Source organism: Myxocyprinus asiaticus, chromosome 33 (assembly GCF_019703515.2).
Source record: "Myxocyprinus asiaticus isolate MX2 ecotype Aquarium Trade chromosome 33, UBuf_Myxa_2, whole genome shotgun sequence".
NCBI classification, from domain to species: domain Eukaryota; kingdom Metazoa; phylum Chordata; class Actinopteri; order Cypriniformes; family Catostomidae; genus Myxocyprinus; species Myxocyprinus asiaticus.
This window is the reverse complement of record NC_059376.1, coordinates 36376580-36394004: the sequence shown is the minus strand read 5'-3', so window position 1 is coordinate 36394004 and position 17425 is coordinate 36376580. Positions and strand designations below refer to the sequence as shown.

Sequence of the window (17425 nt, the reverse complement as noted above, 5' to 3'; positions counted from 1 at the left end):
TACAAAGATAGCTGAATGCGCACAGCCACCTGTGTTAATTACCCGGGTTCAGAATTTAATTGAGAATGCCTTTTAAATTCCAAATCAATTCAATCCCTGAATTTGAACTGCATTTGAATTGAGGTAGCAATCAAGATGCAGAACTGAATTTAAGGAAGTAGACTTAAACTGGAAAGAAATTCATACTTTATATTCAACTGTTGTTATGGTAGTTTTTAATAACACTATTTAATTAAAAAAATATTTCATTTCAGTTTTTCAATAACAATTTATCATACAATTGGCCATATTTAAAAAAGGCAAGCAGTACAAATGTTTAAATCATTAGAAAAACAATTCTTACATAAATCGTCCCATTGAATTCATTGAGACGTTCATTAATTAATTAATTAATTAATTAACCTAAAAATTGATTTATGAATGATTTATAAAAATCTGTTCTGCTTGTGTTTTATGAACAAGGGCCAAAATATTGGTTATTTCCAGAAACATTACAAAATATGAATAAATCAAAACATTGGAAATGCCACTTTCATGTTATGAACAATGGAGGAAGAACACTTCATTTCCCAGAATAAGGTACTAATAAGGTACTGAAATGTATTATCCATTAGAAGGAATAAATTGTTCAAATGAATTACGTATTTTGTCTAAACACAACAATTATGGCAAAACTTGTGTTGGACAAAATTAAATCTAACAACATCATCCTCTGTTGTGTGACTGTTTTGAATTTATTTGAATTGCAATTCATTACATTCCTCTTCCTGCCCTGAATTTTGGCCATCATGGATTCCTTTTCCCACTTTTTCTTAGCACCTTAGTGCAAAATGCTTCCCCATTTTAATAAAACCAAAGCCTCAGGAAAGAGTAGTCCTTGAGATTTCAACCACCAAACACATCAGGAAATAATGATGGTGAGTGACATCTAGTAGCCAAAGGCAAAACATGTTCCCCTTTGATGAAATGTTTATCTATTCATGCTCAAATCCAAATCGAAACACCTTAACAGACTGTCATTCATGAACAGATAAAGTACTCCGTATAAATGCAGTCATTTATTCAAACGTTTATCATGGCAAATATGCTGGGTTAAAACCACATTACAAAATTTTCTCCATCATTATTAATACAGTGTTTACACAAGTTTTGTGGTATATTGATTATTAAAAGGTAGATGCTATTTGCACCCTGGTGCAAATAAAGATATATGCTATTAAACCCCAGTGCAAATAGCGGCAGATATTTTTTGCACCCCAACCCTGGTGCAAATGATGGTAGATAATAATTGCAACCTGGTGCAAATTGTGTCAGATACTATTTGCATCCACATTTAAATACTAACATACAGTATGCATCACTGCAGTGCGTTTATTGTTTTTTTTAAGAGTCCCACAGACACGCTACATTAACCCCTACCCCTAATCCTAGCCCTAACCTTACCTTAGAAACAATAACCTTGGTTTTCATACAGCAGCCATGATTTCACCAAGGTATTTTTTGTTTTTTAAATTTACAGCAACTACAAAATTAACAATGATTACTATCTTACCACCATATTACTGTACTAACACTGTGGTTTATTGCATTCAAACTATGGTTTCTGCCAAAAAAACATGGTTATTACAACATTAGTAATACAGTGACGCAATCTACACGCAATCAATGATGAGCCGCGGTAAAAAGTGCGATCGACAGACCCCACCTCTGGATCATACCTTTCTCTGCACTCCTCGACATTCACCGTGACCAAATGATTGCGATGAAATCAACATTTATATAAATTTGTATCTATTATTTTAAGTAATATTATAGAAAATATTAAGAGTGGAAACAGGAAATCAGACGGGAAAAAGAGTGGGACAAAATGTGGATTCGGACCGCAGTCGCTAGGACAACAGTATACATTCACACACCGTCTTTACACTCCACACTACTGCAGCTGTATATTTCTGTGGTTCCAACAGACTACTGGGGTGCAAATAGCTGCACTGTGTGGCAGATGCTATTTACAATAGACTCTCCATTATAAAAAAGGGGTTAGTAAAGTTATTTTTAAGGGTGTGCAGTGAAGCCATTATCTGTATCTGTATTTGTATCTGTTACTATGACAAAATTATCTGTATCTGTCTCTGTATTTGGACAGAACCAAATGTGGGTGTGGCTTAAACCAGATGTCTCTCAAAACTAATTTTAAAATGTAACTCTTATATTTATCGTTTCTGTATATAAATATGCCTCGGACAGGCCTATTTAATTATTATTATTAATTATAATAATAATAATAATTATTATTATTATTATTATTATTATTTAATTACATTATTAATATATTCTTTATTTTTTCCTCACCAGATGAAGCTGTATATGTAGGCTACATTAACTGTAGAATGTGTTTTTAGCTTTGGTTTCTCCTGGTATTTTTTACATTAATATCTGGAGAAACAGAATTTTGGTTTTTGTCTGCAATGTGCAAATATAACAATATTATTCTGGAGGCACGAGGTGTCAAACAATTGTTAAATGTCAAGTACACATTTTGCAGTGAATATTATATACAAATACAAACATTAAAAGAAATAAGAAAAATTAAGCCCACAAACAGGTGAAAGCACCGTAAATTTATGTCAGAAAGTTTTATGATAGGCTACACTCAAGGCTTATTTTGTGAGCACATATTTTAACAATGTAATTATTTAGTTAAATTACATGTGCAGAATTAGAGAAATGCAGTGGAATAAATAGAAAGAGCTAGCCTCTATACATTTCTAGAAGATAAAATTGGAAAAAATTGGCATGTTTTGTTTTCTCTGCAATCCTCTGTGTGCAGGAATATTCTGAATAGATTTACAAATATTTAAACCTCTAAGGAGCATTTAAACTGTTTGGGAATAAAGGCTAAACCATGTAATTACCTTAATTGGTGATGTTGATATAAATGTGGTCAGCTTTAAGAGATGAACAGATGAGCTCTGCTATAAAACAACACACTCTTAACAACACACTGGCCACTGACTATCAACCAACAGCCTGAATGACAATACAACACTATACATCCTACTGTATATTTTATATATATTAGATTTATTGTAAACTGTGTATTCTATATTGTGTGTATTGTATACTATACATTGTATATTATTATTTGCATATTGTGTTGTGTAATTATGTGTGTATAAGTTTTGTAAATTGTGTTGTGTAAATCTGAATTGTATTGTAGATTGGTGTATGTCTCATCACTGTCATGACTGCTATGTTGTTCGGAACAGCACCCAAGACTTTCACCCACTGTTGCACTTGTGTATATGGTTGAGTGACAATAAAGTAATTTGATTTGATAAAATCATCAGGTCAGGAATTCAACGTCGCACTCAGGTTGGTAAATGGATCTTTACGTGTGAATTGTGTGCAACAGTTGGTGTTAATGCGTTAACAGACATTTTTAGAAGTGGAAAATGTGAATGATATTTACAAGCTACATATAGTATCTTAGTTAATGTTAATCTTGACAAGATTAGATTTCTGAGACGCACAAAATTAACGGAGACTGAAACGGAGTTGAGACCACGGCCATCCGATAAACTTGAAATCACACCGTGCGCATTTTCATTCATAAAGTTTACACTGTAATATTGGCTTCACAGAATCATCATTGTTTTGTAATTTTGGGTATGCTTATTTAAAATATTGCATAATACCCGTGCTCGTTGGATGACCAGTCTTCCGAATTGTTTTTTATTATTAGGTTGAATTTGTTATTCGTTTTTTTCGAATTTCATTATTTGTGACTTTCTGAATAAGATAATCGGCTTTGGGCACATCCCTAGTTATTTTCGTTCATAAGTGTTATATGATCATTTAATATGCTCTTTCTGACCCATAGAATGAAATGGGCTGTTTTTTTGGGGTTTTTTTGCTGCGCCTTTCAGATGTGTGTAAATGCCCTCAATGGAAGTGAAATGAGCAACAGTACATTGCTGCAAGCTGCAGGTTTGCTGATGAGTCAAATGTAGTTTTTAACATCCCCATCCTTCAACAGCCTCTTTGCAAAGCTTGCACTACACATTGTGACAACTTCACAAAATAATCTGTGCAGAAATGTACAACAAAAACTGATAAAATAAGACAGAAATTATCAGGGACCTTGTTAAAAATAAACTACAGTTGCTCGTTTCTAACACAGCGATTCTTTAGAAGGGTATGCAGAGTGGCAGGTGCTACACACAGCCAAGAACAGCATAAGATTGAACAGAATTTCCCATATTTAACTCTTGTAAGTTCTTCATAGCATCTTACTTCATTCCCATTAACTTAGTTAAGAACAATATATATGTGCAGCTCAGTTTTAATGAATTTACTTTTGGACTGGTTGAAGTTGAGTTCTAAAAGTTACAGTTTTAAAAATGAACTCAACCTAAAAAGATCAAGACAAATTTGCTTCCCCCTGATATGATCCCTTTAATGTTGCAATTATTCTATAATTATTTTATCTAATAATAAAATTGCATCTAACATAAAAAACAACAACTGAGGTCTGATGCCCGTATCACAGGTAGAAAGGACACTGTACCAGACTCAAAGGAGACAAGTTCAAACAACAGCACTCTTACAAGGCACCCTACGCATTAATCGTGTGGTAATTTGCATGGTGGAAACGTCTGCATTGATCGTGTTTACAGTGGGGAGGGGGTGGTGCAAACAGCGAGAAAGCATCAATACTCCTGCAGAGAGGCTTGGCTTGGCCCTTCGCCTATGTCCGCCTCCACATGGTCCAGCCGAGACACACCTAATCCAGCTCTAATGCTCCTAACTTCAGAGTGTGGGAAAACAGCTGGCCGACCACATAGAGGAGAGAACCACTTAATGAACTGGCCCTGTTGCAGTACTGGACTCAAACTAATGAGACCAGCACAACATGGGTGATTTTCATACTGGGCACATTGCTGCGGTCCAAATCAGGTTGCGATTGTTCCTGCCGCACCCCGCAGCATCGGTCTGGTTTTAGACTCTTTCAGATTCAGTTATCCCTCGTGCTTTTCCGTCATCAACTTATGTCATCACAAACGTACACATGATGGAGAACGCGAGTCACTTTTTGTGTTTTTTATTAATTTGGTGTCATATTGCACATGAAAGTGAACGACATTTGCACCTCTGTGCGTTGCATGCTTTAATTCAGCAGATCTGCATGTCCAGGAGAAGTGCACCTATATCTGATGCTAGCAAACTGGATTTTTTGAGGAGACAGCTGGTTGCGAGCAATGCATTTGCAGCACTGCTTATGTTCCCCTGGCACTCATGGTGCATGTGTGTGATTTTGTGCAACTGATGATGCAGTCACGCTTAAATCTGCAAAAACACATTCGATTCAATACCACGGTAGGCTCCCCGGTCCACAAAACAGCTTTCATATTACCGATTTTTAATGCAAACCGTGCTTTGTTTTGGACTAAACTGCCAGTGACAAAGCCCCCATAGACATTTGGTGAGGGTTTTCAAAATGCAAAAAGAACCCAAAATGCAAAAAGCACCCTATTTAATTTCTTTAATATTGTCTTTGGTGCACTAATTCTTAAGAAATTTTGTTTTTCATAACCTTCAAACCTGATGTTTGTAATTTTTCTGCCACTAGCATCACCAAATGGAACTGCAAAAAATATTCACTGCTTTTAAACATGTTTCCCAAAGACTCTCCCCATCTGCCATTGGTTATGGTTAGAGAAACACATAGTCCCGCTCCAAACTCCCACTATTGGTTGAGCCAATGTTGCTATGTCAAAGTTGGAAAAAAAGCAATGTTTTGCTCCTCAGAATAACAGTGTTTATACATTTCAGCCTAAAATATGAAGTGCTTCTTTACATCATTTGAGCTGAAGTAGGAACATTTATGATCATTGTTGTCCGATTTTACTGCTCATTAGAAATTTCAACGTTATCTTGACAATCTTGTTTTGGAGAGCTATTAGCTTTCACCAAACATGTAGACAGCAGCTGTACTTGCATGCCTTTTGCATTATTTGCATATATAGAAAATAGGTGCCCATAGAAATAATTAAGAGGGCCGCTGAGTGAACTGACATGCCTTAAAGGCAAGGCAATTTAAAAAGATTCAACAAACAAAAAGTGCAGAAGGATAAATGTTATAGTTCGATAAAATACTGACAGTACCTTCAAGACATAGATGGGGATGCACAACCACTAATCTATATTAAATAAAAACAAGGAAAAAAAAAAAAAAAGAACATTTAGTCATCTCCAGTCATAAAGAATTATGAAACATTTCAAAACAAATCAATTGCATCTGTGACCTAAAAAAAGGAGTTTAATTTACAGGAATGGTTTCCAAAAAAAGACACCTGAATAGAGATGTTTCAAGCGCTTGTAAGTTACCTCTGCTGTAACCACAGGTGACATCCTTTTTGTGTTATAGCAAAACTGAAAAGCTTTGCAAAGGTTTGTTTGACAAAAAAGACCTGTGTACACCAACAATTTTGCAGACTGTGCGGAGAGTAGCTGCTGCTGATTGAGCACTTTAACCCAAGTCTTTCCACCTCAGCGCAAATAAATAAATTCAAACTGATCAGGTGATTAGGCACAGCCTTCACCCTTTAATAACCTATTCTTTAAACCATCCAACACTTAATTGCAATACTTCAGAATAAACAAAATAAGAAATAAATGAACCACAGCTTTGTCAAATGTCACGGCTGTGTCATTTTGCCAAAAAACAGAATAAAAGACTCAGTTTCCCATTCAAATCCTGATCTATCATAATGCCACTTGCATGACCAAAGAGCAAAGCATCAAAGAACGCAAGACCAGAGCGCAGGCATCTTGCGAAATTGCATGTACTGTAAGAATAGCAAATCTTGTTCAATACCACTTAGGACACAAGACCTACTCCAGATCAAAAGAAGTCAAAGCACTCAGCCGTAATGGATATTGAGCAAATGTTGGTTCTGCTGTGAGAACACCTACATCTATTGAATCTCAAGTGTGAGCTCCTCGGGCAAGACGCTGTGTGCGTTCTATTAAGAGGATTCTCTCAAGGACTTTGTGTTTGGCAGATTCAAAGAGAATGTAATTTGAAATGCCTTTTTGGGAACAAAGGCAAGATTTACTGAGTAAAAGTACACTGCAAAAAAATCATTTTCTTAAGCAGTATTTTTGACTTGCATTTCAGTAAGCATCCTTCAAACAAGTTACTAAGACTTTTTTAGAGAATACATCTGGAATTAAGTTTATTTTTTATGCCATTGTCAAATGTTTTTTAAAGGGGTCATGACATGAGAAGTAAAATTTTCCTTGATCTTTTGACATATAAGTGGTCATTGTACTAAAAAAACACACTGTAAGTTTCAAAACTCAATACTTTCTCCTCACGGCAAAAAGAGCATTTGTTGAAACCAAGCTGCCAAAACGACTCGTACTCTACTTCCTCCGCATTATGATGTCACACTATGGTAGATATTTTCATCTGACTGCCTCCACAACAATACATCAACACTTACTTTACACCTTATCACTTCCGTAGTCCAGCCTTGCAGTGGTGAGCCGTGAGATGTCAAGGAGAGAGGTCTGCCAAGAGCAGAGAGCCAATCAGAACAGTGGACGTTTATTGTCAAGTCTTAAAGGAGAAGCAGCACAAAAACCGAGCATTTGTGACAGAGGGTCAGAATGAGGGTGGAAAATTATCATGATTTACAAATATATGTCTGTTTTTGTGCACAAAACTATACTAATATTATGAGTGAACATCAAGCAACATGCAAAGAACAATGCGACTTTACAGAAACGTGCCAAGTCTGCACATACATTGTGTTACTCTCCAACTTCATATCTTGTGGATAATAATAAACCTTATTCCTCATTAAACTTAATCTGGTCAAATACAGTATATACATACACAAAGTCATTCATCTGGTGGATATTTAGGCTATAAAAAGCTTAATTTGGTAAATACTTAGTTATAAAGCATTGTAATGGAGCCAAGTCTCTGTCATTTCAAAATAAGAGTTCCTTGTGTGTTTTGGGCTTGATTATAGTTAAAGACCTATACTATGCACCAACTCTTACATTTTTCTTTCTGGACTTTTGCTGCCTTCATGTTTGTGTGTCATAGCAAGAAAAGGCCAATAAAATCTTTTAACATTCAATAAATCGTTTTAAAAAAAACTAACAGTTCAATGGTTATCGGCCTTTTCCATCACCTTAGTTATCGGTATTGGCAAAATCCACTATTGGTCGACCACTAGTTTAGAGATTTTCACAGGAAAACAAAATGAAAAGTCAAATTTTTTTTGTAGTGCAAGAACTTCATTTCCTAAGTCGGCAGACTGAGAGTGTAATGCCTCTCTCAGACTACTATAGGGAATTAGATCATCAAACTGTAGACCTATTTCCTCTTGATTATAATGTAATAGTATTATTAGAAGTCGTGGTGTAGGATTTCACTGTTACAACATGGTATTTGATTCTATGTCTCACTCTGCACTAGGGCTGCACAATTAATCAAAAAACTAATGGCGATTACGTTTACAGCTGTCACGATTATGTAATCGTGAAAACTGATGATTATTAAATTTAAGTCTACTCCTGATGCGTTAATGGTTTCTATTTAGAATGTGTTTTTACAGCAGTTAATTTTCTAACCAATCCCAGACGTGTGCATTGAGCAATGAAACGACAATGGCCAAGCTGTGTGTTGCTCGATTTTTGTGTACAATTTATTAAAAAAGAATAACAGTTGTATTTATGTATTAAACAGCTATAAAGTGGCTTGTTTTGAAGTCAGCTTGTTTTGGATGTTTTGGACATAGAAAATGTCTTTAAAGTCATATTTCACAGACCATCTTTGTTATCGTGTCTGCTCAAATAAATGACTATTTGACCCACAACTGCTGTTGGTAGACTGAAATTTTACCGAATCACGCAAACTCGCAAACCGGCTGATCTTAGTCCAAAGTACAACCACTGTGACAGATTTGAGGCCAAATATGATCTAACGATGATCTTATGTGAACAAGATCACAACACGGGATTATAAATGCAGTAAGTAACTTCAATCTAAATCGGCTGTTCAATTTAACTATTGAACATGTCAAATATTATAATTTACTCTATGTGGGCCAATAATTTAAGCAGGAAAGACACATATTGCATGTCTGATTTTCGTTTTTTTATTTTTATGCTATGTTTTTCAGGCTTTGGAAGTGTGTTAAATGTGTGTGGATGTGAATACATCAACATGATACACGACACACAGGCATATTGACTGAAATTAAAAATGGTTTTATCAATAGTTCAAAAAGAACCTACATATATTTCTTCACTTTGAACCATAGATATACCTTTATAATAACCTTTAGTAACATTAACAAACATTATTATAGTATGTAAATGCTTAAAAGAAACTGCAGCGCAGCCCATAACCTGCTGTTCTCAAGAACCCGGAAGCAGTTTCCTACTTTGTGATGTCACAGTAATTTCATCAAATAATTATCATTAATAATCATGATTACAATATCAAGGACAATAATCGACAATTATGATTTTTGTCATAATCAATGCACTCATGATGATGTAAGTCTTATTCATGCTCATCTTAAATGTATGAATTGATAACTAACCCTAGCTGTAGCCACTAGGGATGCACCGATATGTAATTTCATTTTACTTCCTTATGTTTGAAAAAAAAAGTAATGTCTTTTTCAGTAGACATGGACAAGTAGAAAAAAAGACATGTAAAGTACACTACATAACTAGAGAGAGTCCTTTTCCACCACAGCAAGTTAAATGGCTTTTGTACTAGCCCTCTTGATTACCGAAACTCACTCTTGTCCTAATCGGCATTAGTTTTTTTATTAATTGTGCAGCCCTACATCTAAACAACTGATGATAAAGCACCTGCATTACCAATTCCTTGACATTCTATATAGTAGTAGAAACACTAATTTTTTTTCCTTTTTCTCCCAATTTGGAATGCCCAATTCCCGATGCACTCTAAGTCCTCGTGGTTGCATAGTGATTCGCCTCAGTCCGGGTGGCGGAGGACGAATCCCAGTTGCCTCCGCGTCTGAGACAGTCAACCCGCGCATCTTATCACGTGGCTTGTTGAGCGCGTTGCCACGGAGACATAGCGCGTGTGGAGGCTTCACGCCATCCACCGCGGCAACCACGCTCAATTCACCATGCGCCCCACCGAGAACAAACCACATTATAGCGACCACGAGGAGGTTACCCCATGTGACTCTACCCTCCCTAGCAACAGGGCCAATTTGGTTGCTTAGGAGACCTGGCTGGAGTCACTCAACACGCCCTGGGATTCGAACTAGCGAACTCCAGGGATGGTAGCTAGCGTATTTTACCACTGAGCTAACCAGGCCCCCTGTAGAAACACTCATTTAATGACAAGCTTCTGGAATTATACTGCTGATTAGTCAATACCACGTTCCAATCATGCTGAAATACACAACATTTATAGTAACTGCTACGTCACATAATAACACACGTTAATCTAACTACTGCACAGCACCCATAGAGGCCAGCTATTAACTATTAGTTTACACGTCAGGAACTACACCTACGTCTTCTTATGGAACTTCTGGAGTGACATATTGAGGCCATTTATCACCTCCACAAAAATACTATTCATTTCATTCTTGCAAGACTCTCTAGAAGGTAAACCAGTAAAATGCTGATAACTTACTTTATTGGACCATTTGTATGCCTGGAGCAGCTGGCTGTACAAAGGGGTTTTGTCCTGCGCTGGGTCTAAACTGAGCAGTCCACTGTTGTGTAAAGGGTGACTCTCTGACGGCCTGCCAACCAAAGTGCTCAGACACACCAATTCACTGTAGAAATGGAGAAAGAAACAAGAGACATGCTTGTAAGGGTGATGTTCTTCATAGTTAGACACACACACAAACACACACACACACACACACACACACACACACACACACACACACACACACACACACACACCATACAACAAATATCACACTTTGCTTCTGTAAACTGATGTACAGTGGCACCAAAAAGTATTTAGAGATTTGAGTCTACAGTACAAATGTATACAGTAAATGTCTGTGCATTATAACAAAATATCCAATCAACTTCAGTAGTAATTATTTTAAAGAAAGCACACTTTTCAAGCTGAACATTAAAAAAAGAAGTTTGTTCAGTTTCAAATTACAAAACAATATATTGTTCAAAATTATGACAACAAATACTTGGATTCTTTCTAGCTGTCAAACATTAACAAAACATGTCCTGTCTTTTGCTTACATATAAAATAAATTATCTCCCAGCTAATGCTGTTAATTATACAGGGGACCTTTTAACTAGGTTCATTAGGAAAATATTAATTTTACTAATTATATTTTATTACTTTTTCATCAAATAAATGTATTCAATCAATCAATAAGATATTATATTTCATATATTATTTTTGTTACATATTTATTGTTAAATTGCATAATTTGTACTATTTACAAGTATTTACATTGATATGTTGAACGTGTTAAAATCGGTACTGTCTCTTTAACAAAAAACAGCATTTATTTAAACAGCGCCTTTAAATGAGCGCATGTTAACTAGAGAGGACTCCAATGGCTTTACTTCATCTGTGCGATGCATGATTAGAATAAAAAGTATTTTGTACACTGGGGGCTAAAGTTTAGAATAATGTACAGATTTTGCTGTTTCAGAAGGAAATTGGTACTTTAATTCACCAAAGTGGCATTCAACTGATCACAAAGTATAGTCAGGACATTACTGATGTAAAAAACAGCACCATTACTATTTGAAAAAAGTCATTTTTTATCAAATCTAGACAGGCCCCATTTCCAGCAGCCATCACTCCAACACCTTATCCTCGAGTAATCATGCAAAATTGCTAATTTGGTACTAGAAAATCACTTGCCATTATATCAAATACAGTTGAAAGCTATTTGGGTCGTTAAATGAAGCTTAACATTGTCTTTGTTTTTGAGTTGCCACAGTATGCAACAGACTGGCATGTCTTAAGGTCAATATTAGGTCAAAAATGGCAAAAAAAAAAAAAAAAAAGTAAACAGCTTTCTCTAGAAGCTCGTCAGTCAATCAATGTTTTGAGGAATGAAGGCTATACAATGCTTTAAATTGCCAAAAAACTGAAGATTTCATTCAAAGGTGTACACTACAGTCTTCAAAGACAAAGGACAACTGTCTCTAACAAGGAGAGAAAGAGATGTGGAAGGCCAGATGTACAACTAAAGAGGATAAGTACATCAGAGTCTCTAGTCTGAGAAATAGTCACCTCACATGTCCTCAGCTGACAGCTTCATTGAATTCTACATGCTCAACACCAGTTTCATGTACAATAGTAAAGAGAAGACTCAGGGGTGCAGGCCTTATGGGAAGAACAGCAAAGAAAAAGCCACTTTTGAAACAGAAAAACAAAAAGAAAAGGTTAGAGTGGGCAAAGAAACACAGACATTGGACAACAGATAATTGGAAAAGAGTATTATGGATCTAAACCCATTGAAATTTTGTGGGATCAGCTAGACTGTAAGGTGTGTGAGAAGTGCCCGACAAGACAGCCACATCTACGGCAAGTGCTGCAGGAAGTGTGGGGTGAATTGTCACCTGAGTATATGGACAAACTGACAGCCAGAATGCCAAGGATCTGCAAAGCTGTCATTGCTGCATGTGGAGGATTTTTTGATGAGAACTCTTTGAAGTAGTTTAAGAAGTTCTGAATTTTTTTTTCAAATTGTAATAGTAATTTTTCACATTATTAATGTCCTGACTATACATTATGATCAGATGAATGCCACTTTGGTGAATAAATGTACAAATTTCTTTCCATAAAAGCAAAATCTGTACATTATTCCAAACGTCTGGCCCCCAGTGCAGTTGACTGTAAAGAACAGAAAGTGTATTAAAAGATATCGTATTCAATGTGAAAGGATTTCGCTGCTGAACACTTCACCACTATACTACACAATTACTGGATAGTGAATTGTAAACATTTACCAGTCAGTTGCCAAATATATTCACTTTAGTCGCATAGCGCGAAATTTGGTTGCAAATGCGAGTGACTTCCTCTCATTATAGTAGAGGGTTGCGCATTGAGTGAAAGATCGATCTTGGGATTTAAGAATCGATATCGAGAATATCGATATCAAATGAAGATTGCGATTAATCTGTAAAACTATATTTTAACCCACCCCTAGTGTGAACTGGAGGGTAACTGATTCATACATCCACTAAAAACTCACCTTGAGACCACTTTTTGGAAAATAAATATATAAATAAATGACTAGGAAAAGTTAGTTAGTTTGAAAGTTAGTTCTGAGAAAAGGTCTAGCCACCTGGTTTGAAATTGTATTATCTGATGCAATTAAATATTTGTATATTTTAAGTCTTCAAATACCTTTTCAGCCCAATGTAAATATTAATTATAATATCCATTCGTAGTGTTACTTTCTATTTGTAGCTACCATAAAACTGATTTGCAAATAAACTAAAAGTTAAATACACGATAAATATTTAATAGAGAGCTGCTCTATCAAAACAGGATTCTGTAGTGCTTATTATACAAGAATGTTGACTGAGCAAAGATAAACTGCTTGCAGACAATGGGCTCAGGACAACTTGACAGCAAAATGTAGGCTAAACAATGCAGCTTAGCTCTAGAAACTCATGTCATGCCTTACAAAACCCTGATAATATCATAGTTACTATAGTTATTTTTACTTATGCAATGCAAAATACATTAGCCTAATATTGAATCGCCTGAAACATTGTAATAAGCTTTCAGCTTTAAATAATTTTGCTAACCTTATTTCTAATGACAGTGGTGACTAGTGCCAAGTTTATTATAATAACAATAACTGCAGTAACCATGGTATTTATACGGAAGACAACCATTTTAACATTCTGAAGGGTTACTGAATTGTCAGACTCACGTTAAATCGCGATTCACTGACTAATTTGTCTTGGAATTCGGACATAAAGGCTTTTTCCCGCCCTTCAAGGGTTTCTTATTCTTCATCCCGTCTTTAAGAGAATCAAAGACCCTGATGACACTCTATCGAAGCGCCTGAATGGCATTAATGGCTTGAGAAAATGCTTCCAAATTCACTCCAACATTCATAACACCCCTCATAGCTGCTGCAGTGACCGCGAACACGCTGATGACGTCATCAATGTTGAAGCGATGATGGTATTTGTAGTTTTTGACGGGGAAGCGACGCCACAATCGCCACAGATAGCATTTCAGTTTTGTAATTGTCTTTAGGCAATAAACAGCATTAGTGTAAACACGATACAAACAAATAAAATCGACGAATTTTGTATTCTTTAATTCAGCTTGACAGCGTTAGCCTACGTAACAAGACAGTGACACAACTAGCTAAAATTGAATCTTTAAACCATCTCAGATTTTAAAGTGGACAGAAAATACAATATTTTGTCTTTTCTTTAATCTGAACTATTATTTCAATCAGTAGGGGAAAACATCATTGCTCAGTGTCTAGTATCGATTTAACTAGCAGGGAAGGTACTGGCGCGCAACATCGGCACCATGGACCTTTTTTTTATTTATATATATATATATATATATATATATATATATATATATATATATATATATATATATATATATATATATACATAAAACATTAAATAATAAAAAAGAGGCGATTTTTTTTATTTTGTTATTTTTTATTTTTTTTGGCAGTTCAGAGCGAACAAGTTAAAAAAGCTATAAGCAGAGGAAAGAATAAGAGAGAACGTAGGTGTCTGGAGACCGGTTAACGGTTATTATATTATATTTTTTTACTCAAAATCAACGAGACAGCCAGGCCCGGTTCCAGATCAAAATCACTTAGGGTGCTCTGTATAAACAGGAGATGTATCATAATTACACATTTTTTAATAGATTAAATCATGTTTAAATGCTACTTAAACAACGTAAAGAAAAGTTTTTTTATTTATTTATTTTTTATTTTTTTATGTGCAATACATTTATTGCTTCAGGGGGTTTTTTTCCCCATGATCTGTCGCCGAAAATGACAGCAAAATTCTGCACCTGCAAATTAGGACATACTGATTTGCAAAACCATACACATTTATAAGTTTTGATGCAGCATTTTGGGCATTCACAAAATGCAAGGATTTTTGTGAGTTTGCTGGTATTCAAGAAAATCTGCTTGCCAATGTACAGTATTAGTCTTACATATTCAATTGAGCAGGGGTGTGCAGTTATTTTGGTACAATTATTTAGTTTTATTTTTTAAGCCCAGACATGCACTCAATGAATGATGCACAATTTTCTGAAGTGTACACGGACTGATGGGACCATTCTGCGATTGCTTGAAGTTTTGCTGCTATACTTTCTATCATGTGTTAGTAAAACTGAATAAAGGCTGAATAAAATTATGAATTGATTATTTTACCATACTTCAATGCAATGGTACTTTAGTATTCAATTTAACACTCTATATCAGGAGTCTGGTTTAAAAGTAAAATAAAATATTTTAGGAAAAGATTCTAAAAGCTTATTTTAATGTTGGCCACAAAGTGGACCCGTTTACTTGTTTTATTCTCAGAACATTGTCAACCTGTTTACATGCTCATGGGTCATGATGTGGGTCTCCTCAGTGGTTTGTTTGGCACCCCATTCAGCACACCACTGAATAAAACAGGCTGCATGACACTGATAAATGATTACTGCCTGAGTAACATTCGCATACAGGTGTGAGGGACTTCAGCATTTTACAAATAACACAAATAATAAATATATTCCTCTCTCACTTGGTTTTACTCTTGTGTCCCCTCTGTGCACTATCCAGGGCTAAGTTGTTGTTTGTAGAAAGCGCGTGCACTCGCATGCATGGTTGCCAGATTGCATAAATTAACTATGACATAAGGCGAAATATTTCCTATTTGTGCAAGTATAAATCTCTGATTGGGGTGTTGCATATATTATCTGGCAACCCTGAGCATATTAAAAGCTTTTGGATGCCAGATAGGTCCAAAAGCCAGATAAATGAAAGATCTAATAAAAAACGTTCACGATAAATCGACCCGCGGGCAGTAGTTTGCCCTGGTCTGCAACTGAGGGTGCTCTAAGTTTACCCCCATAGAATCGGGACAGCGTGGAGGGATGCAAAAACGCTTTCAGTGTGAAAGGCCTCTAAGAAGCCTTCAGAATATTAGATATTTCTTTCCGTTTACTTTGTTGTATTATTATTATTATTAGTAGTATTAGTAGTAGTAGTAGTAGTAGTATAATTATGACTATTAGTCTATTATTATTAATGACAGAGGCTGAATGTAGCCTAGTAGGCTATCAATAACTAAAACTATGGTATTTTAGCGGAAACTACGGTTACAGTGGTACATTTGGTAAGGACATCTTGTCACGCATGTAAAACGCTACGCTTAGAGAGGAGAGAATATCTGTCATATGTAGGCTATCTTCTAAGTCTGATCTGTCCCTTTAAGCGGGGCGGACTACCTGATCTGTTAGTGGGACGGTTCTGTTCTTCGAGCCCGTAGATAAACTTATGTTTCTCACTAGTTGTACTTGACAAGGCAGGTAGTTTGCAGTATCCAAAATAATTTTGGATTCTTCCGGATTTGCAAAAGGGAAACGAAACTCGGATATTAAGATGCATATAAAGATAGTAAGTGTGCGCAAAAATAGATTGCTACACAGTGAATGAAGCAGGACGGGGGATGGAATAAGAAAGGGAGGATAGGTAGGAATGGGAGGTGTAGTACTCTGAAGTCTGTCCTTGAGCGCACAGGACAGAGATATAAATTAAGGCAAGGATAGAATCGGAAACTTTACATGTATGTTTTTCAGGTAGTGTATGATTCGCTTCGGAGCATTCTGGATCTAGGGCATCTATCTAGAATGCTTTCCAACAAACTACGTGGCAGCCGAGGAAAGCACGAAGGGGAAAGCGTATGCTGTGATCTTTTCCCAGAGTGGAGTAACGTGTGCATGTGTTTCAGTCATCTATCTCAAGTGATATGGCTGGGAACTGACTGAGAAGGAGTTTATAGAGAAGCATTCATCTGGGAACAACGAAGGTGCTGATCTCTCTGGACCCAGGGTAAGTTTACTCAAGTGTATACTTTTATAGTAGTGTAAACATATTTTTGGTTATCCTGTTTTCTAATACTTTTCGGATGATGATCAAGCACATCAGAGGATGAACTTTCTCTGTCTTTTTTTTTTTTTTTTTTAATTGGGCAACTGTAACTTATGAAAAATTCAAACTGTAGTCTATGCTCTTAAATTTTCATGATAGTTTTGCAAAAGTGCTTTCAACACTTTAATGCATTTCATGTTACGTCATAATAGAATTTGTGTAAATTCGATTTTTTTTTCAGTATTGTCCCGTCCTGATGTCCTGCTTAACGC

The 17425-nt window shown here is 35.9% G+C and overlaps 1 protein-coding gene and 1 pseudogene across 1 annotated transcript in view; one reads left to right on the top strand and one right to left on the bottom strand.

Annotated features, from left to right (window-relative positions):
• The window catches only part of LOC127423952 (mediator of RNA polymerase II transcription subunit 27-like), a 94709-nt pseudogene extending 80554 nt beyond the window's left edge, over nucleotides 1–14155 (bottom strand).
• Nucleotides 14156–16485: 2330 nt separating this feature from the next.
• Nucleotides 16486–17425, top strand: part of LOC127423949 (netrin-G2-like) — a 93607-nt gene continuing 92667 nt past the window's right edge. The window contains exon 1 of the mRNA XM_051668666.1: nucleotides 16486–17114. The gene's annotated coding sequence lies outside the window, so the exon portion shown is untranslated. The remainder of the gene's footprint in view (nucleotides 17115–17425) is intronic.